General features: G+C 40.5%; 1 protein-coding gene across 3 annotated transcripts in view; it reads right to left on the bottom strand.

Moving 5' to 3' along the window:
- Positions 1–22,074, bottom strand: part of FHOD3 (formin homology 2 domain containing 3) — a 413,671-nt gene that overhangs the window by 137,786 nt on the left and 253,811 nt on the right. The gene's annotated exons all lie outside the window — the stretch shown is intronic.

Below are 22,074 nucleotides of genomic sequence, written 5' to 3' on the forward strand. Positions count from 1 at the left end.
CAGAGAAACATCTAATCTTGAAATCAGATTGAAATCAGAAAGCTAATATTGAAAACAGATGATGATGAGGAAGGACAACTGGATAACCTTATGTTGGCATCCCTTTGCATAGCATAGCTTCAGTAGAAATTAAGGTATTTACAGCCCATAAAACAGGATGTGTACAAAGCAGGAGGCTGATCTTATTTCTTAACCAGCTAGTCAGTGCCACGTATGTGCATGCATGACATACAAAAGCCCTTTCCCAAGGATGCATATCTGTAGCCAGTCTTTTAGAAACATAATTTACCTGACACATACAACATCCCAATATTTTCTGACAATTTTCTCGAATCTCTGGAACAATGTCATTTCAGTATTTCACAAGCTGTTCACTCGTATTTATGTAACAAGGATGTCTCCACTGCAGCCAGCATCTTACTGCACCTTTCCCACATCTACACAGCAGAAAGCCAGCCAAGAACTCCAGCACTGGGAGCACGAGCAGGAAGAGCCACCTCTGACACAATGACTAAAGACCAGCTATCTCACAGGTATGCAGGGCTGACTATACACGGGAAAGAACCATAACATCTACAGCAAGAGCAAATAGCTTTGTAAATGTGTCGTACAGAGTGTTTACGTAACCCAGACAAAAATATACCAGAATGGGGGTGTCAAACAAGCAAGGGGAAAGATATTAGGGGGTACAACATTTGGAAATCCCTATTACTAGGATGTGCAAATGCCTTACGGAACATAGAAACAAACCAAGTTCTTTCTATTCTCTGACTTTCTTCACCAAAACTGACATTTGAGGTCAATTACTTCATTCCAAAAAAGGGTGACGACTCTAGTAATCCCGTTCCTTTCTGTTCATAGCTGCTGAATGCAAGAATGATCAGAAGAATGAGATCCTTCTGCGTCACCTGACCTAAGTGTTTCTAGTCAGCTTAATTTTCCATCTAAACTTTAAGGCAGTCTCTTTTAAGGAGAATGATGAAAAATTTAGAAGTCTAAATAACCTACAGAACACCACAAAACTTCTTAAATGAGTTCATATGTGCTGGGGCCTTAAAAGCTGCTTTCTAGGCTGCAATGAAGACATGCCAATTCCTCCACTTTCTTATCAGAGAGGCAACAACTGCCCAAGTCACAGGGTGCACAGGGCATGTGGAGGTATCACAAAGCTGAGATCCATGCGAAGCAACAGCTAAAGACAGGATGCATAAAGTACATGAATAACCCCATTCTAAGTACTGAATATTGTGTACACTTGGGCATTTTATATCATTAGGGCTGTAACTGTTAAACAATCTATGTTTCTGTGGGCTGGTATACCAGTAGAACAAATAAGAATGTGTGTGATGCTACCTCTGTATTTTAAGCATTGGGATTTTTATTAGCTGGAGTATATTAAGATAATGCTAGACCCCATTTTAATATTCAGCCTTTTTTGCTCAAATCTTCAAAGAGGGATGCTCAAATAAGGCAAATTAACTGTTGTTAAGTGCTGTGCAAGCTCAGGACTGAAGGTGCGGACATTGCAGAAAGGAGAGTTAGATCGAGATGAAAAACCCTATATGCTTAGATGTGAGATGCTCAAAAATTATCAATTAAACAATAGTCTCTTAATTCTGAATGTTGCTTTAAGCTTTTCTCTCTGAAGAGTGTGTAATGTTAGGAATGGCAGAGAAATGCGTGCATTTACTATTCTTAAAATGAAGTTTCTTAGAACTTTGTAAATGTACTGGATAATGATTATAAGGTCTGCATACTGTTACATATGTGGTGTGTATCTGTCATTTATCTGCGGTGAGATTTCTGACATGAAGAGAAAGAAGACCATTAAAAAGAAATTCATCTGGCTTACCAACAAAACACAGGGATGAGCAAGTAGTGATTAGTGACTGGTCAACAGGAAAAAAAAAGGCTCATGCCTGGAAATGATTATTTACATCATCAGTCATGGTCCAGAAGCAGAACGGGGAAAAATGAAAAAAATCTGTACACAGAAGCAGGCAATTCATATAACAAATCAAAGCATATTATAGGCCAAAGCGGCTCTCAGATGAATATATGCAATTCTGATGGGAGCTTTAAAAGAATATGCTGGGGGCAGAAATCACCCCTGTATTAAGCCACTTGTAATGAACTAATGATGTAGCTGCATTTCTCATGCAGCAATCACCACGTCATACAGACATTGTTTAAAAAACTACGCGCTGCAGAGCCTGGAATGAGACAGGAGGTGCTACAGGGTTTTTTGGGGCGTTCCCCTCTCCCCCTTTTGGAATATCAATGATAATCTTCCTGTGAGGTGGGGAAGTGACTTTCTTATCCCATGAAATAGTCTAAAATGATGTTTTTCTTTGTTTTACAACACGATGAATGGAAGACCATTCACAACTTTGCAGGAGAAAACACAAAGTGAGAGCAGTCTTGTCTTGTTTTCCTCTCCTACAACCAGACCAATCCCCTCGGTTTCTCCCGTGAGAACTGTTCATTGTGTGAAAATTACATATAATTAGTCAGTCAGAAAGGGGGACAGGATAGGACCTGGAGATTATAGGACATTAAAGGATCAAACTTCTTTAGTCTCAGGTGACTCTTGAGATGGTGTCATCGCACCTTTTTCAAGGGCCCCAACCACAGACCTATTAGGTATTCCACTGTTTTGAGCACCTTTCTCTTTTGCTCTTTCAGAAATTGCTGAAACAGAAGAGATCGGTTTCAATTAAATTTTTAGCTTTTTCCATTGCAAAACACAAAACAAAAATATTTCACTGGAAATTTGCCATCAGCCTGTGTCCAGAACAGGAATTATGCTTCACTTGTAAAGATGTATGCTAAGATTTTCTTTTCTTTCTTCAAACTGTGCAGTTTCATCCTATTCAACCTGTTGATGCTTTTATTAACCCTTCCCAAACAGTGGTATCTTCTAGGACTCCAGCCAAATGAACACCATCAGTACATCTAGACCTGTCTTCTGTGTCTAGGTAAAGATTGTGATTATATTATCTTAGATAAGGTATAAAACACTTAGCTTGAAAGAAACTACAGTAACATGAGAAGCAATTTCTGCTAAAACTCATGCTAGCGTGTACTGTGCTAGCTTTTGACAAGGAACAGACCTTTTCTTCTCTTTTTTCTTCTACAAATACACACCTTGAATTGTTTATATATAGCAAGGGTTTTCTAGCATTTTCATGTTAGGGATCATAGAGTAAGATTGTCTAGTAAAGTCTGTTCCTTTCATTAGATAACATAACCTTGGCTGGGCACATACTAAACTAGCCTTATGCAAAAATAAAAAAATACTATGACGTGTATAATGTCAGTCTAATGCAACTTAGCATCTGGAAACATACTGTCTGACTAGGCGATTTTTCGGGAGTTACTGCAAATGCATGACCCTAAGGTCTATAGGTCACAGTCAAAGTAGTTTAAGAGTATGTCTCACTGTTCAAACAAAAGAGGTCTTTAGGAATTAGTCATATGTCTATTAAATAAAATGTGCATTTCTGGCGAGCAGAATGAAGAAAAATAACCTTGTCTCTCTTGAACACTACCCTGATGATCTGTTCAGCAACAGACGTAACAGTGTTATTTCATGTTTTGGTAATAGGAAAATAAATAGATAATAAGCAATAAGATATAAAACCACAGGGAATTAGAATTCCACATAATAGATGAATTTGCAAACTAAAATCGATGACAAGAACGGGGGGGGGGTGTGTGCCTACATAGGAGAAATATGATTAAGGCCATTTGGCACCTTTTTTTTTTTTCTTCTTATAATGATAGAAAAGTTGCATGCTGAGCCTTCCCACCAGCCCTCTACACTGACGTATGATGTTAGCCTTGAACTACGCTGTCCTCAACAGATGGTCATTGGGCTGAACCTCTGGCAACAGGAAAGGTTTGAGAGAATGGCAGTTTCAGCAACTTTTTTTCCTTGGGCAGGGCCAAGCTGATATTTCCTTAGCTGTGTTCCAAAAAACTGGGAGAGAAAAAGAGTTTTTATGAACTTAATTGCAGACAGGACTTTATCTTCACTCCCCTCTCCAAAATCTCCTTCATATCACACTATTTTAGCTTTCATTATGCAGCTGAGTGACATCTTGGTTTGTGAAGGCATCTAACGTAATACCATGTCACTGTACTCAAGACAAAAGGCAGTCAATTTTAAAGAGAGAAGGGATTAGATAACCTGTTACTAAGGTAAGTTACTGATGTGTTACTTATGCAAAGCATTTAAGGATCTGAAAGCCATCTACAATTAATCAAGTCATGCAACAGTTCTATGAAGCATGCTGCAATTCATCACATTTTACATATGGGAAAGCTGAAGTACTGTGAACTTAAAAGGCAAATAGAAGATATAACATTGCATCTTATTTCCTTTTTTTAAGCCTCCAAGTAAATATTTGACTAATGCATGTTTTCAGAAATATTCTAAATTCCAAATGCAGGCTTTAGATTTAAGATTAAATCACTACTGTATCATTTTCATGAGTGATGAGAAACTATGTAGAAGAAGTCCACTTGCTCCACATCAATTTTCCATACCAAACCACTTTCTTCTGAGACCTACCTCCTGTCATAGCCAGACCTCGGATTTATACAGGCTGGCCTGCAGGTGATGCAAAAAAGAATTTCCTCATGACACCGGCAGAGAGTGCTTCACAAGCTTCAGACCTGCAGTACGTTTGATATGGGAACTGTGTACAAAGCACCATCTCAAAACTTCAGCATCTTCATGAAGTTAGTTTTCCTCCTGGCCAATGCACAGAATAGCTCAGGTGGAGCGCAGAGGTGACCCTGCCCCTGCCTGCGAAAGTCATCACCAATAAAATGTGCAGCTCTGCTGAATTATGGTCAAAGCCAGAGGAAAACAGAGAAGTAAGGAAACTATCACAGAGTACCTTCTCTCAGAGCCTCCTTACAAAATTAAACCCACTCAAACACATGACAGTCATGAGGAGCACTCCATTTTCACCCTTGTTTCCTTAGACAGCTGTGCTGTCCCTTCCACTGTCCACTTGTAGACTAACTCTTCCCTGCAACCATGGGATCTGCCCACTGAATTCAGTCATGTTTGAGAGTAATTGAGCTATGTTCCTACTCAAATTGAAAACTGCATTACAGAAGACCCCAAGTCAGCATTCTCATAAGAGAAAAAGAAGTTTCCAGCCATTTTGAAAGGGAGCCAGCTAGAAAATTAGGCCTCATGTAGCCTTCCACCAGCCACACCGCAGGCTGCCAGCTGTACCAAAGACCGGCACAGGACACACGGCAGAACTGATGGTACCAAGAGCATGTGGGATGGGAAGGAAAAAGCAAGGAAGGAGGAGAACAAAGATAACAAATTGCTTCATTAGTTCTACTGCTCATGAAACAACTTGCTAGGGTTAGTGGCCTTGGCGATGTCCTGTTTAAATAATATCAAGGTTGAATTCGAGGGCCCTAGGGGAAAAAACTATTTGAGTCTGCAAGTACAGTGGAAAACTACTCTGTTATTATTCTGTGGTTTTATGCACGTGAAATTTGTTCTTTCAACAGTTCCATTAAAAAGTACTCATATTAAATACCAAAAGTATGGTTGGGTTTAAATAACTTCACCTGAAAACCCCTGTAAGTTTAATGATATGGTTGGCAGTCCTTTCCTGACACTGTACAATCTCATAGACAAAATTTCAACAGCAAAAACTCAAAATCAAAACAACCTATGTATAAAATGTGTGGAAATGGTTGAAGATAGTGTGTTAACAAAGAGTCCAAACTATAATATATTACCTATTGCAACATCTTTCTTAAGCAAATAATTGTTAACAGGTTATCCTTTTTAGGTACCCTAAAAAGCAACATACTAGTGGTTTGAACTACCGAAATAATAAAACTGTTGAAAGAACAAATATACATAAAACCATGGAACAAACCCACCACAAACTCCTCTTGAAAGAATAACTAATAAAGTAAAACTAGAGAAAGGAGAGATATATGTATATATTCCACTTATTACTGGAACGGTAAGACTACTAGTATTTTACTGTATGTGTAGACTGAAGATTTTTCTGTATTCTCAAACTTCTGAGTATTATCAGGCACAAAAAGGAACTCAGAAGCAGTGGTTTGACTGCAAAACCAGACCCATTTATTTACCTTTGGACGACTTGCCAAATAAAGTTAATGAATAAAGCTGCTTTCTGAGGAGCATCTAAACATAACGGAAGCAGTCACATTTCTCCAGCAATCATCTATTTGTCATAGCTTTCCCAAGTCTGGAAAAGGTGGCTATCCTCAAATCCAGTTCACATCATCAGTATAGTCCAGATGCTTTTTTCTAAGTCCACAGGACTCCATGATGAAAACAAAAATGTAACTGAGCCCAGACACATTCCCAGCTTCCCATGTGGTGGTCTTCTGAGCTGAGTGGCAGAATCTTCCACGCAGCTAGCATTTAGAAACCTGATTTATGGGGGCATAAGTCACTGCGTATCAGCTAAGGTACTGCTTAATTACATAGCCCTAGAAATTTCACATTATTCTAACTTCCTCCTTCATTGAAAGAGGACAGAGATGGAGATATTTTAAATTTTGGTTTTCATAAATGCTAGCAGGTATGCAACTTCTGCACACAGCTAGAGAATGGCAAGATTATATGATGTTATTATGGTAGGCAACAGTACTCTCATATCACAGTGATAACTATTTTTTGAGATACAAAGTTCAGTGTTCAAGGAGATAATGTAATTCCTCTATCTCAAGTTACGTCCTTCCTCTGACTTGTATCAACCGAACTCATCACATCTACCCTCAATTTTACAGCAAACCAAACAAACATACAAACTTAAAAGATGTATGCTTGGTTTTGAATCACAGAAAGGAGATGATCACTAGATCATCTAGTTCCAAACCCCCTGCCATGGGCAGGGACACCTTCCACTAGACCAGGTTGCTCAAAACCCCTTCCAACCTGGCTTTGAACACTTCCAGGGAGGGGGCATCCACAACCCCTCTGGGGCAATCTGTGTGGGCAATAGTGATTACCTAATTTCAGTATAACAGCAGTCCTACGTACGTTAAGATTCAGATGCCCATACAGATGCCCAAAATGTACTTTTCAGTTCACAGATCACCTGAAGACAAGACCTTTTATGCAATAAGATTCTAGTAGTTCTCTGCACACCAGGTGTGGTCTGGATTACAGTAAACATCTGTGATATTGTAGCTTAAGTGACTTAAGAGAATACTGAGCAGCTTGCTAACAAACCTCCTATGACTCACAGAATTTGTTTCAGTTCCTCAGCAGTACCACACTGACAGCAATTCTTAGTTTCAGTCTAGTTTGACAGCAGACCGAAAGGGTTAGAAACATGTTTTCTATACCGCAGACTCGGAACATGGCTATGACAAGTATTCAAGGCTTGGAAAATCATTTTCAAAATTGACAGGTCCAGCAGGGCTTCTGAACTCACACATCTGTGTGTGTAAAAGTCTCCCTGCAGCCCACTTTCCTGGAAATCTGGATGTGCAGCTCAAAGACCAGCCTGGACTAGGTTCCTTATCTCCTGAGATAACAGAGCACCAGAAGTACCACAGAGCATCCTCCAAGTGCACCTGAAATGTGACCATGCTTGCCACAAGTCTAAAAATACCAAACAGCAAGGTAAGAAGATAACTGGAATAAAATACATGTATGTATATTCCTAGGAGGTTGTAGTTACCAAGCTACAGGTAGGTTTGCAGCAGTGGTGACCAGGACAGGGGAGCAGCTAGCAGAGCAGCAGAGCTCAGATTTCTCTTCATTTGACCCGTCTCAGTGCCCTACTCTGAACCTGAGGACTAAACACATTTGAGCAAGCCACTGCACAGTCAAATGTCCCTTTACTGTGGCATTATTTAACGTGCATTTCAGTTTCGTTATTGTCAGAACAAAACATATTTGAGAATTATTCAGCATCTGGGACTTGTATAGTTTTTAGCCAAGTAATTGCCACGGTCATTCAAAGAGCTGAACCCACAGAAGCATGAGATCATAATCAGCAGTGACTTGACTTGCATCATAGATCAATTTTGGGCTGTTGTTTCAGTTCTTTGGGAGCAGTACAGATGGAAAGAGGGAGAAAGAGGAGAAGAAAAAAAAACCCAAGCCTTTCTTTTTCCTAAAGTAACCACAACAGATTACTTCCACTTTCTTCTGAAGTCAAGAGTAACTGCAGGCAAAATCAGTAAATACAGTGATACCCTAACGAGGGGCAGCAGTTCACAAAAGCAGTAAAATAAACTGCTGCAGAACATGATCCTTTGTATCCCAGAAAGCTCAACTGAAATGCACTGCGGTATCTGTGTAATGTCTGATGGGAATGGTTCCTATGGATTTAGCCAAAAGCAAATGTAGTTGAGATTTGACCCTTTCAACTCAGAGTAGAGTACAATTTTTGAAGAGGTGACTTTATTGAGAGTACTAAAATTACACTGAACTCTTACTTTTGGTGTTATTTTGCCTCCTTTTAGAAAATGTTTCATGGTAGGCTCTCACTTGACAAGGGACATTTACTTAAACATCTAAAGAGTTCCATAAAAGAGATGAGAAGTATCATGGAGCAACTGCGTGAAGGGCATGAAAGATATTACCACAATGATCATGAAAATACCAGAAAAAAAGTATTTTTTTTTAATTTTCCAAGGTACTGCATAGGCACATTTCCTTTCATAGAAGTAAAATGCCTCACAAAATCTGAAAGAATATTTTAAGGTGTCCACATATGGATGTAGTTGTATAGTTCTTGGCTCTGAATAATAATAATAATAATAGTAGTAATAATAATAATATTAGTAGTTTTCTCAATGCTACAGAGCAAATTAAGAATCTTGATAGCCAGTCGCCCACTTTAACCAGGAAAATAAGATCTCAGAACCTGGAAGGGACTGGATTTAAGTCTTGCTGCCAGAGATCTCTCTCTACTGCCTCTGAGTAGTAAAGCAGATCTGCCTACATGCATAATGCCAAACTAAAAATCTTTGCAAGCTGAAAGTCCTACTACTCCTTCCTATTACTGAGTCATGTTTTTTCTAACCCATATATCCACAGTACAATTCATAGGAGGACCAATGCTGCTCTAGTTCAGCATAACCAACTACAACCTGTGCTCTGAAATCGCCTCTTTAATTGCAGCGCTGAATATTTCCTTTGAGCTCCTAGACAGCCTCCCACAAGTGGGTATTGCCAGAGCCTCTCATATCCACCTGTTTAGGATGGCAGCGTGAAGGCTAAAAGGCAATTTAAGGTACGGAGATGAACAAGATTAATCAAGTAACAAAGTAAAGGCAATAGGCTGCTACAGTTTCACAAATAAATACTTCACATTTGCAGCCCAAAAGCAAGCTTGTGTTCCGGTCCCCCTAGAAAAGCAAACATGTAAAACAACTACTTTTAAAAACAGAGGCAGCCAGCAGCTGCAGCTTAACTATTTTCTAACACATCTTCCCCAGCCGTGGGGGTGGGACCAGGCTGTGCTCGACCGGCTCTTCGAAATCCGTGCTCTGGCAGTATTCCTCAGCAGGTTGCGGGGCGATTTCCCCCCGGCACCTTGGACTAACGCAGACAAGAACATAAATTGCAAGACAGTTAACACCATCACTCTGATTAAGCTAGGTGTGTTAAAAAATACATAGGACCAAAGAGCACAACTCCAGAGTGCAAAAAAACTCCCAAACCTGAAGATGTATTTCATCAGATATGCAGAGAGATTAATTAGCTGCATCAGGCTACAAATATCCGATACTAAAGGGTAACAGCTGCAGGAGGGAAGGACAGCACAACTCAGCTCGTATCAATGACCTGTGCTAGGTATTAGGTGGAACAGCTGTTTTAAAGAACGCAATCCTGCTCAACGTCGTATTCTCCCAGTAGCATATTGCTCCAGTCTTGTCTTCAGTCTGTTTATTCATATCCAAATGTGTCTGCTAGGTGGTGCTGTGGGATGGCTTTTCCAAGGCAGAAAAGGCAGCTTGCCTTTTTGTTCCCCTCACTGATATTTTTTTCCTTCTACATGAGAACAGCTGCAGTGTTTTCTGCATCTTGGTCATGCAAGATGTGTCCTGTCTGGTCTCCTTTCTTGTTCTTTACTTGCTGCAGGCATGCGGTGGCCACCACTGATGATGCTGCTTCTCCAGAGCAGTCAGAGAAAATGCGTGTATGTCAGCGTTCATCTCCGTGCATCCATACCCATGCAGGAAAGCAGGAACCTCAGATGGAAGCAGGAGGTATCAATATTTACTCTAAAAATTTCCAAATTTTCATTTTCTTTTGGTTCTAAAGATACAGGACCTTTAAGCAAACTATTTTTATTGACAGAGCAGGATTTAACATTAAATCAGACACACAAATTAATAGCATGGTTTCAAAAGAAAGGGTAAGTCTAAAACCTCCTGAAGCTCCGAATGAAATATCTCCCTTTTTTCCTCTCAAGCCGCAACTCACTTCCATGAGGAAAGGCAACCTACTGCAAAAACTTTAGAAGACAACCCTCTGAAAGGGAAGGTAATGGGAAGGATGCTTTTTTAGGCCTCATTTTTGTTCTAGAACTAAAGAATAACTGAAATGGCAGGATGCTATCAGGGCTTTAACATCCATAGTATCATGACTGGTGCACACTGGGATTGAACTATTCAGACCTGTTAAAACATGTTGTGCTAATGACCTGTAGGTAAAGGCAGTCTGGTGGTGTCCATCTGTTCCACATAACTTCGTGTTGGTTTAGCCAAAGATGATGAATAATCCTAACCCACCCTTCTGAGCAAAAGGGAAGAAAAACAAAACAACCCCCTAGATGAGTAATTGCAGTATTACTACATCAGGTGATGACATCAGGAAAATCTTGCGCTCAGTTTTGAGATCCTGTCCCGTGGCCTAGCGCCTTGGGACACCCTCTGAGCACTTGCTGTTCCTATACAAAACCCGCCCTAGTAAATGGCAAGGCTATCCTCTTTGACGTATACTGCAATTCCTACTTAGTGAACTGACATTTTCTGTCTGATGCTCTGCTCTGAATGTAGATCTTCCACTGTCAGAAACTGAACTTGGGCATTCACGTTGCATCCCCATATCAGAAGGGGATGACAAGGAAACAAGAAGGGACATCATGCAGGCCAGCAACGAAAGTGGAAGCATATCATGATTCTAAGCAAGTTTGGCACAAATCTCACTATCAGATCCACAGCTAGTACAGACGTCCATCTGAGCAAATCACCAGGCAGTGCAGATCTAGAAGCAAACCTATCTTTAAGGTGGTCTATCACATCTTTCCCCCTACAGCCACGCAGAATCCTTACTACAGGGGGCTCTACAGTTCCCCTGTGCATGGCAGACTGGCCCAACAGACACCAAATATGAGGAGAGCATGTATATGGGGAAGCTAGACTGCAATGAGGAAGACAAAAAGAAGAAGCGACCTGAGCATAGAGCACTGCAAACCACGGAGAGTGGTAGTGACACAGAAGAGAAAAAAATATGAAGTGGAATTCCGTTCTATTTAAAGGAAAACAGGGTGAAAAGAAACTCAACCCACATGGGATTAACAATTTTGAGGCAATTCCATACATTAATACCTGCAGGGGTCTCTTATCCCATTTTACTCTACAAGAAAGGCTGTCAAGCCTTGCATATGACTGGGGAAGCATTCAAACTGCGAGTTAGCAAAGTGTTGCATTTCCCTCCAAGATCATAACAATAAGATGCTTAGACAACCACACAGAGAAATTTAAAGTGCAGTGGAGAAGAAATGGCTTCTGAGAGGATGCTTTAATTTTATTACTAAACTAAAGAAGGAAGCAGCTACACACTGCTGGAAACGAAAAAGACAAAGCATACATTTGCTACAGTTCTGTGTCTTTTAATAAGAGGAGGAAATCAAAAAATAAAAGGGACCAATCTATAAAAATTCCATGCTGGCTGAGGTATTAACAGTATTTTCTATATTGAACACCACATTCTTGTTTTTCATTAATGTGGTCTTCAAAAAGGAAAATAGGAGAGAGAGAGAGGGGGGCAAACCAGGAAGCATCTGAACTCCTTGTTTGATTGCTGTGATCAAAGAGGATCAGAATATGGAAAGAGAGTATACAGCACGTCCAGATGAGACTCATTTCAGTGTATCATGGGAGCCAGCTAGAGAACCTGCTGGTACGCTGGAAATTATTCAGAAAAGACTTTATATGGTATAAACTACTAGTAGAGGACCGTGGAGACAAAAAAAGAAAGAAAACATATCAGAGAACCTTTCTTTTGATCTTGATCTTATGAAAAATAATTGAAGCCCACACATTTTACCACACATCTTCCTTCCTAAGGACTAATCCTGTAACTGAGGAGACCAACATAAAATCTATGAGGTAACCACGATGAGTCCTAGGGCAATAACCTGATGAGGGACCTGAGCTGGTTGCAACTCAGAGGTTCCTTGGGGTGCACCACATGCTGAATATAAAGCCATCATATATGTTTTGGTGGTGTCCATTTTTGATACAGTGTATTTTTTACTGTTATCCAAGTACCTTCAGCTAGTAGCTGTTGCTTTAAAGAACAACTATATCTAAATAAAGGAATGACAAGCATTTTTGAGTGATGCCAGAAGGACTGATATGGTAACAATTAGTATTAGGTTCAACTTTCACCTATGTATCTGTCTTCAACACATATAATCTGTCCTTCCACTCCCTCATGTTCTTCCCCCAGGGCTCTAAAATCCAAATACCAATTTTCCAGATGAGGGACCAGGGCACAAAGGGATTTTGAAACTGGTTCAAGAATGTGCCTGGAAGCTGGATTCAGCCTGGGTCTCCCAATGTATGGACTGCCTCCCTAGCTGGGCCATTCTTCCAGGCTAAGCTACAAGCAAAACACTGGTATATTAACTGCTGTGTTGGCTGAACTGTCTCGCATCTGGTTTACATGACACTGCGAAAAATGTTGGATACCACCTTCTTTCCTGCAGGCAGGATTCCACTACTGCACTATATATATGGCAACCAGGACAGAGACTAATTTAAGAAGAAAATTAAGATGAATTTAAGAAGAAAAATAAAGGCAATGCAGTATTGACTAATTCAGTTTCTGTCTCAAGGAGTTTCCAAAAAGATAGGACATTCAGAAAAAAATTTGAGAGAGAAGATTAAGCAGCACAGCTCTGCAGAAAAAGATGGATCCTATATGCCTCACATCAGCAGACACAGAGTACACAGCGGATTCAATTCATACTTTTAGAGGAGTATGAGATCCTTGCACAGCCAAAAATTTGAACAGACTTTGTGTGGAATTTCTGCTGTTGTTTCCTCACAACTGTACTTGAATTTCCGCAAAAACCTGTAAAAAGGATCCACACCAACAGTGCAGTTCTTCTCAAAAATCTTTAATAACAATTCAATAATCATCAAAATAGAGGTGAGAGGAAGAAGCAACTTGGTAACAAAGTCTGTCTCCAAAAGTTTACTATAAACAGTGAGAAAAATGAAGCGATTAACAAAAGCATCCTACTCATATCCTATAAATTAATTAAACTATGCTTGTCACAGAATGAATATCGTAGGGTATTGTGATAAACATGTAAGGTAAGCCTAAAGCTCTGTTGAGATAAGGGAAGACTACCTACATTCTTCAAATCTGAGGGAATAAGTAAAAATTAACCATAATGCCCTTTAACAGTCATAAAACCCCAGAACATTAATACACACTGAAGAATGCAAAGGGTTGACCACCTCCTTTCTTCCTACAGAATTGCAGAAGTCATCTCAGCACCGCCCCCCCCCCCCCCCCCGGCTTTCTACTGGCAGAACAACCAAAAGCTCTGTCTAAAACTAAGGACACTTAATTAAGCCTCAGGAGATCTGGATGCCAGGTTTGTTTCTTATACTGGTCTCACTATGCAGATGGAAGAGGAACACTGTAACAATTTGGCAATAAGTATGGGTGAGGTACCGGTACTTGGCACTTTCTGGAAACGTACCCATCCACTATGGTGCATTTTCTTATTTTTCGTACTGATCTATCTCATGTACCATCCATGGCACAGACATGGGCCCCACTCCCCATGATTCAAGGCCTCATTGCATAAAAGTACTGCTGATCGCACCTGGAGGGACTTGCCCAGTGGCTTGCTGAAATGGGGATACAAGGACAGAGTACGAAGGATATTTGCTACTGACATGAGCCTACAACTTTGATTTTTTATACCCATTTACTGATGAGTGTAAATATATAAACCAGAATCAGTCATCCAATAGACCGGTACAACAGCTAGTTTAACATACAGCTATATTTGATAATGCAGGCAGTCGTATCAGACTGAAAATTACTTCCAAAATCTTCTTCCAATGTCAGAAGCTGTCAAGTTTGGCAGTACAAAGTATCAGTCTTAGAGAACAGGGCTTAGGGGAGCAAGGAAGGATTGCCAAGCGGCTTCCCACCAGGATGCCCACACTTACTGCCACGCATAGGTGCCTGCATGAAGAGGCCCTTACCTGTGCAGTCTGCATCCTTGTTCTGCGACAGTGCTAAAAACATCACATAATTGGACATCAATATGACTGAGTGGACCAGACCAAAGGGAAATGATTATGATAAAAAAACCATGAGGAAATTCAGAGGAAGTACTTCATTGTGAAGCATTACCTGGACTTTCCATGTACACTTATTTTAACTATTAAATAGATTAAAAAACTACATCACTTGACCTTCGCTAAAGGTCTGAGCTAACAAATTTGAGTTTGGTGGCATTTCAGTAACTGACTATGTACCAGAAGAGCTTTCCCCACTCTTCATCAAAACTTTCTAATAGCCCACATATGCCCTCCGCCAAGCACCACAGCCACTGCCAGAAAAGATACATCCCTGCATCACCTAAGGGCAACAGAGACCAGAAAACAGGCAACCCTGCAAACCGAAGCATTATGCATTCAAGTTCATGAAACAGTGCTTCCAGAAAAGGTTCAGACATAACTGCTTATTTTAATTTTAAAACACTCCTTAAAATGCAGCTTACTTAACTCCTGACTTAGGACTAATGATATTTCTACCCTGCAAAATGATAACTTAGCTATCCCAAAAGGTTTGGCATAATGACCGCAATGTGTTTTATATTGGCCAAGTTGATTTCTGTGTTTAGATATGCATAAAAATCTCAGGTGTGTACTATAAGCTTGGATTATAACCAGCTGCTTTTTATCCTTGGAGCAACTCTTTCATATTTCTTCACTCTTTTCCATCTGACAACTTATGGTTGAAAATTTTCTATTTTTCTTGTTCAGGCAATTGTTTTTACAGTCAAAGACCTTTCACGCTGGCAGCTTCAAGCATGCTGGAAAAAGTAGGCTTCATTTTCTTTAGTCTCATCCCTCAATACAGACAAACTTTCCAACTGCACCTTCTCCTTTCACAGGAATGCTCAACATAATGCTTGTTAGAAAACACTAGCAGCTAATAGAAAATACTAACGGCTAGGGCCTGAGGCACAATAATTTGCTCACAGATGTGAATGGTAACAGATCTGTGACACGGAACTACTGTAGTGAGAGAGACCAAGGTAATTCCAAAAGCTAGCACTGACTTATAGGTTGTTTTTCAGTTTTCCCCCCTACCTAATTCTAGTATAACACTTGCTTTTTCCTTTCTTCATGCCTTTCCTTTACAACAAGAAATTTGTACATGTGCATAGATGCATGGTATTTTCTGCAAATACTTGGACATATTTCACTCATCACTAGCAGGACATTTTCTCATACAGATTTGAACAGATGAGACTGAGTGAAAAGTTGGGCCTGAACATTTGCCATGTTGTTGGCAGTTAATCATTACATTTTCTCATTCTCCACTTCAAACGAGTTGAAATCAGATCTCTGATATGATGTGGGGGAACTGTGTGTTTTCTAGTATCGCCTTAATCTACAAGAGTTCATTTTGAACACAGAAAAATGGGTATTTATCCCTTCAAAATACTCAGAAGTGAATGCAACAGACAGAGCTACAGGAATAGTTATTGCCGCAGGACAGAACTGCTGCAAACTCTCATGTCTGATGGAACGACTTTGAAACCCACCTACAAATACAGTTGGTAAAGAGGAGCAGCTCTCGTAGCAGTCTGTCTGCTGAGCTGGACAGACCAAAGCGAGTGCATAACGTAGTCTGCACCAGCTGGCGTATCCTATTCCAAGTTTATTGCAACATCCTGATCCTTATCTTCAAAGCACTAATTAAACACAATTCAAAATAAACTCTGTTCATGCAACAGTGCCATTACAGTTTCTGAGTGAAAGAGCAGGGAAGCTCTCCGCCGACCTGGGTGAGCGTTGGCTCAAGCCCTTGAGAGGCAGGAAGTAGGAAAGTTCCTATAAATCCAGGATTTTGTTTCTCCCTCACACAACCATTTTCATAACAATAGTTCAATGGCCAAATGCATAGCGGATTAAATTTAAGAGCCAGCTGCTAAGCTGACATGAATGTTCAGAGTTTCACTAACTCAAAGCAGTTGTACCTGTTCACCACAGCTCAAGGTCTCAAGCGCAGGGCAGCCCATGGGTGAGACCTCACTGATTTTAGGGCTTGAGGGGAGATCTCAGCTTTGCTCTGAACCCTTCCAGGAAGCAAAGGAGCCTGAAAGCCTGTAAGACTGACACCTAACTGACATTTCTACCTGGGCTAAACCTGAAAACAGAACAAAACTACAGGCTTATCAGAGTTGTGGCTGGAGGTAAGAAAGATGATGCAATCTATATAGCTTGTGCATTAGCTGTACGTGGCGTCTCAGTTGTCAGAGGCTGCAAGAGAGTTTGTTAACCATCAAGGCAGCAGATTGGGAAGAAGACAACACGTGAAATTAATCACAGTAGGTCCTCAAGGTGTGTAATTTTTCCTGGATGCTTAATTCTTTTAGCTGGCCAGCTTTTCTAGATGACCTTCCAAACACGTTAAGAATAAAGCGCAGGACAGTTCTACAGCACAACCTCCTGCTCACAAAGATCAGGCTTATTCCTATGTATATTCATTCTCATCTTCCAGGCAATGTTAACTCAGAATAGGTCATCCATACACACAATGATATTCAAAATATATTGCAGAAAAATTAAAGAGATGCAAATACATTGTATTTCCAAGACCCTCAACAAGAGACTATACCATCCAGTTTTGGTGTTGATTTAATTCAAATGCTTTGGGCTTTAGTACTACTAATGCTACTGTTTTAGTCCTATTCATATCTTTTAAGCCCCTTACATTTTTAACTTTCTCCATGACTACAAAGCAGTTTTCGATATATATTTGTAGACCCACTTTAACAGCCATTTGCATAAGATTTGGCAAGAAATTTCCTGAGGAAAAGCACAAATTCAAGTTACGTGGTATTCTCTGCTCTGCTTATGACTTCAGTTGAGCACATGCATTAATGACTTGTGAAACGGAGACTGATTTAATCAAGTTCTTAAACTGAGTATTTACCTCTACATACTTTAAATGATTCACTTGTAAAAACAATTTTAGTGCTTTTTGTGACTAAGAATATTATTTTTCTCAAAAATCTCACAAAATGACTTACCAACCATGTGCATGTTTAAACATGTCACTGGCACCATGCAGGAAAAGCAGCCCTACTGGACTTTCCTTTTGAAATCAACAAATTCAACCCACTACAACTACGTTCTGTTTGAATGTTGTGGTTTTTTTCCTTTTGCTTTGAAATAGTTTTTTTTTTCTTCTTTTGGATTGAATTACATTTTAAAACATTCAAAAAGCCATTACTTCAATACCAAGGGAAGCAAAAGATTCACACAAGGCACAGGGAACAACTTGCTAGTTAAAGTTCGTATTTAACCTTGCAATCTAGGACCCAGACAGAAGCAAAGCAGAAAAAAAAATTAAAACAAGATGTGAGATAGGAATCTTTAATCAACCTTGTTGTATCAGCCCAGGCCCAGCATTCCACCCTGTCTTCTGAGGTTACCCAGCACCACTTTGAAAATGGATTACTTTCCACTGAAAACAATGCCAAAAAGGGGCTTTAGCTCCCCTGGGGGAAATTAGAACAGCCTGGATCATCAAATGGGAAAAAATAATCATTATCAGTAGCAGTCAGAAATGGGGAGAAAGAAAAGGTGAAACCAGACTCAGGTTTTGGACCACTTAATGCCTTAGACGTGCCTTTGAAGATTGAGGTGGAGTGGCAAAAGCCTGTGATGTAACGGAACGTTTGCTTCTCTAGTGGACAATATAAACACCTGGATTTTTTCCAAGATGTTTGGTTCAGAAGTGTACTTTTTGTAAACACTCGGTAGCTAGTCCTGGAGAGGGTAAGGCACTGATACAGTATTGTACACTTTCTATTACCAGGTCAGAGGGAATACCAATGCATATGAAAGATAATATATATATTACCTCATACATGCTAACAGATGAAAAATACATTATAAGGACTTAATACGTCTTAGTGCATATATGTCTTCAACCTGGTGTTCCTTGTTTTGGGTAAGAGAACTTTTCCAACAGCCCTTGCCATCACAATCAAACTGAGACGCTACCTGCAGGTGATCCACCATAGAGCTCCACAGGGCTCCGGGGTGCCACCTGCCAGCGTGAACAAATGCCTCAGGTCCCTTTACAACCAGGCTAAATACAACTTGCAATACAATGCAAAAACGTAATTCCAGCTTCAGCAGCAGCAATGTATACCTGGCAGAAACACCGAGAAAGTGGTGAAATACCATTTCCCAGATGCTGTGAGGTTGAAACACATGTGTTACAGCACATGGTCAGTTAAGGCAGCATCCTTGACAGGTTAGTTTACCCACTTTAAAAAAAAAGTAAAAATTAAGAAGCAATTCTGAAAGCACTGTTAACTAATATTCATTGACTCATAGTTTTGTCTTTTAAAAAGCAAATTCTCTTGCATGAATGTTCCATGCTACCAATGAATGCTAAAAGAAAAATTGGTTGACACAGATATTTCCTATTTACGTAACTTCTAGCTTATATAAGATGGCCCTGCTGTAGCCCTCTTTTGCACTCCTACAGCAGTACACTGCTGACCTCAGTTATGTATTGAAGTTCCCTGGAAGCCAACAGTGTGTAACCATACACCTATAATTAAGTACATACTTGAATATTTTGTTAAACACAGAAAGACTGATGAATTGCTGCCTATATGACTAATGATGAAATAGTAGTCATGTACATTTAAATTGGGATTATGCTGTAAATGTTTTATGCTAGGGATGTATTAGCCATTGATGATTGGAAAGCAGTCTATAGCCAGCCTGTGAAAGGCCAGTGGCACACATTGGTGTGGTCACACATGGTTGGATGTGCCTTGCAAAGGACCAGCAGTGGCTCTAAGAGTCTGGGATGTGCTGATAATGCTCTTCTCTTTAAATAACATGGCAGAAGAAGGGTACTGCTAACTTCAAATTTCCAATCTAGCACCTATATAATACCAATTTGAAAGAGAAGGCTCTTTCTGTCCACTAACAAACAAGCCATCTATGATTAACTTTCTTCCCGCTTTTCAGATCCTCACCCTGACACCACTGGTGCCTCTCATCCAGCATAAGGGCAGCAGCACCAGTGCAGTCACACTGTTGGAATTTTAACCACCTCCCTAGTAACTTTATCCAGAGCAATTTTAGACAACAGAGCTAAAAGTATCAGCAACTTCTGATAATCCATCTATATAAGCATCCATTGATGTTCAGAGGGGTAAAACTGCAGCAGAACTAGCAATAGTAAGGAATATAATGGCAAAAATCTAGACAGGCTTTCAGTAAACTGCTTGTAGTCCTTCTTTCTCACTAATTTCAAATTTTATTTCCCACTCCATTCCCCTGTCCCTGTACAGAAGTATTGCTAGGTGCATAAAGTGATCTTGGAGCTGGGTACCAAAATTACAGCTGTTGCACTGCTGAGTCTGCCAGACCCTAAGGTCCTCTGCTGAATGTGTGTGCTGCAGGACAAGCACATGCAATAATACACTACTCCAAGTGAGCAAGGGTGACAGAGCCTGCAGCCCTACACAAATAGAGCAGAGCAAGTAACAGTGAAGGGTCAAAACCATTATAGAATTTGACAAAAAAAAAAAAATCAGTGGAAAAGATTCAACAACCTCCACTGCTGAGTATATTAAACCTGGTCAGAGCTTTTGAGAAGGCAAGAAAGCATGTGTCACAGCTGTGGCAGCTGAATGACTGTATTCCTCCTGCATCCTATTAGAGGGATTTGTCCCAAGACTTAATTGACAATTTCACTATTCCTTTTTTGTTTGGCGGTGTTAACATATTTTTCGCCACCTTTGCTGTGGAGAAGGCACCAGCATAGCAGGGCTGCAAATTAGACCGTAGCTGCATTGCAAATTCCAGGGGTTCATTTTGCACAGAAAGTCAAAACCACCTTTAAGTGCATAAAGCAGCTCTCCCACCACACTCTGACAGTAAGCCTGCCATACCTTCGGTTAACTTCTGGCACACAGACAGGGACTTAGATCTCTTCCAAGACAGTCAAAGAATAATGAAAAAGCAACTTTGATGCTACCTGAAACCAAACTATTCAAAGCACATTGCCTGCATTCCTCAGCTGCAGGCACCGAGCCAGGACATGGAGATAATCATTCAGGCTGGCGATGGGGGAGGGAGAAAGGAGCTTAAGGACCCGAGAGCTGAGAGCTCTGGTCAAGAAAATCTACACAGAATTTAATCTGCAAGGTAGCAATACAGTCGTGTTTCTCCGACATCCCACTCCCATTAGGTGCATTATAGAATTAAAATAATCATGGACATGGCAATATTTTTTTCCCTTTTTTGCTTGTCTCTTTTATCTGTTCCATAGAAAATGAGGATCTATACCAAGCAAACCATTTCTCTCTCGTCTTGCACTGCTTTTCCACTGTGGCTAACATTCCCTGTTTCAAGAGGGTAAACTGTCCAGCGTAATGCCCTGCAAGCCTGAGATTTGATAACCATAATTATCTTACTTTTGCGTATCTACCAATATAGGTACGTCAACCCAAGATAAATCAGTTCTTTCAATACTGCAGCATCTGTTCTTTGACTTGATAATCTGCTGCAGCGGTGAAGTTTGCACATTGTAAAAAAAATTCTGTAGTGGTTAAAAAAGGCCCCTGGGACACTGAGCTCTTTTTCTCCTTGTGTTATGAAAGCTATTGGGGAAAGGGGCAGAGCAGCTGCATCTCTATGTCACTACAGTATCCAACAGCAACTTTCTGTGACTCAGCCACTTGAGGAAAAGTTCCTGGAAATTTCTTAGTAGTTCTAACTATGGATTCAACTCCACCAACTACAGCAACTTTTGAGTTGTTAACAATAGCTAACGTACCCTGTTCCGGCTATTGCGTCATACAGATCTCTCCCAAGTAGGTCTACAAGGCAAAAGCAGTAGCAGTCCCTGCAGGCCTTAATAAACTTCCTAAAGTTGGAGAGCCAACAGACTGGAGAATGGTGTATTTGTGGTTTTACCTACCCTACGGCCCTTCAGGATGGCGCGCCAGCAGAATCTGTGTTCTGCTTCCTTCTCAACTTCCAGCAAAGATGGCCTTAAAAGTAGGTTGTGCACTACATAAATCACTATTCCACTGGAGAAGACCAACCCAAGCGGCATATATTCTGGCCTTCAGCTTTTGCCTCCTTGTATGTAGGGACCAACAAAGAATTCCCTGTAGGCAGGTACCAGACTTCGTCTTCTAGGGCTCTTCAGGCACAAGAAGACTTGACATTAGGAAGCATTTCTTTACAGAGAGGGTGGTCAAACACTGGAACAGGCTTCCTAGAGAGGTGGTCGATGCCCCATGCCTGTCAGTGTTTAAGAGGCATTTGGACAATGCCCTTAATAACATGCTTTAACTTCTAGTCAGCCCTGAAGTGGTCAGGCAGTTGGACTAGATGATTGTTGTAGGTCCCTTCCAACTGAAACAGTCTATTCTGTTCTAAGAAGGAAGTCACTCTGAATTGTCCTCCCCCAGTGCTCAGCAAAGTTGAGCAGTGTAGAATGTTGAAACTGCAGAAAAGGATTTGCATTCACAGAATGGAAAGGAGAAAAAAAAC

This window comes from Gymnogyps californianus, chromosome 2 (assembly GCF_018139145.2).
Source record: "Gymnogyps californianus isolate 813 chromosome 2, ASM1813914v2, whole genome shotgun sequence".
Classification (NCBI taxonomy): Eukaryota; Metazoa; Chordata; class Aves; order Accipitriformes; family Cathartidae; genus Gymnogyps; species Gymnogyps californianus.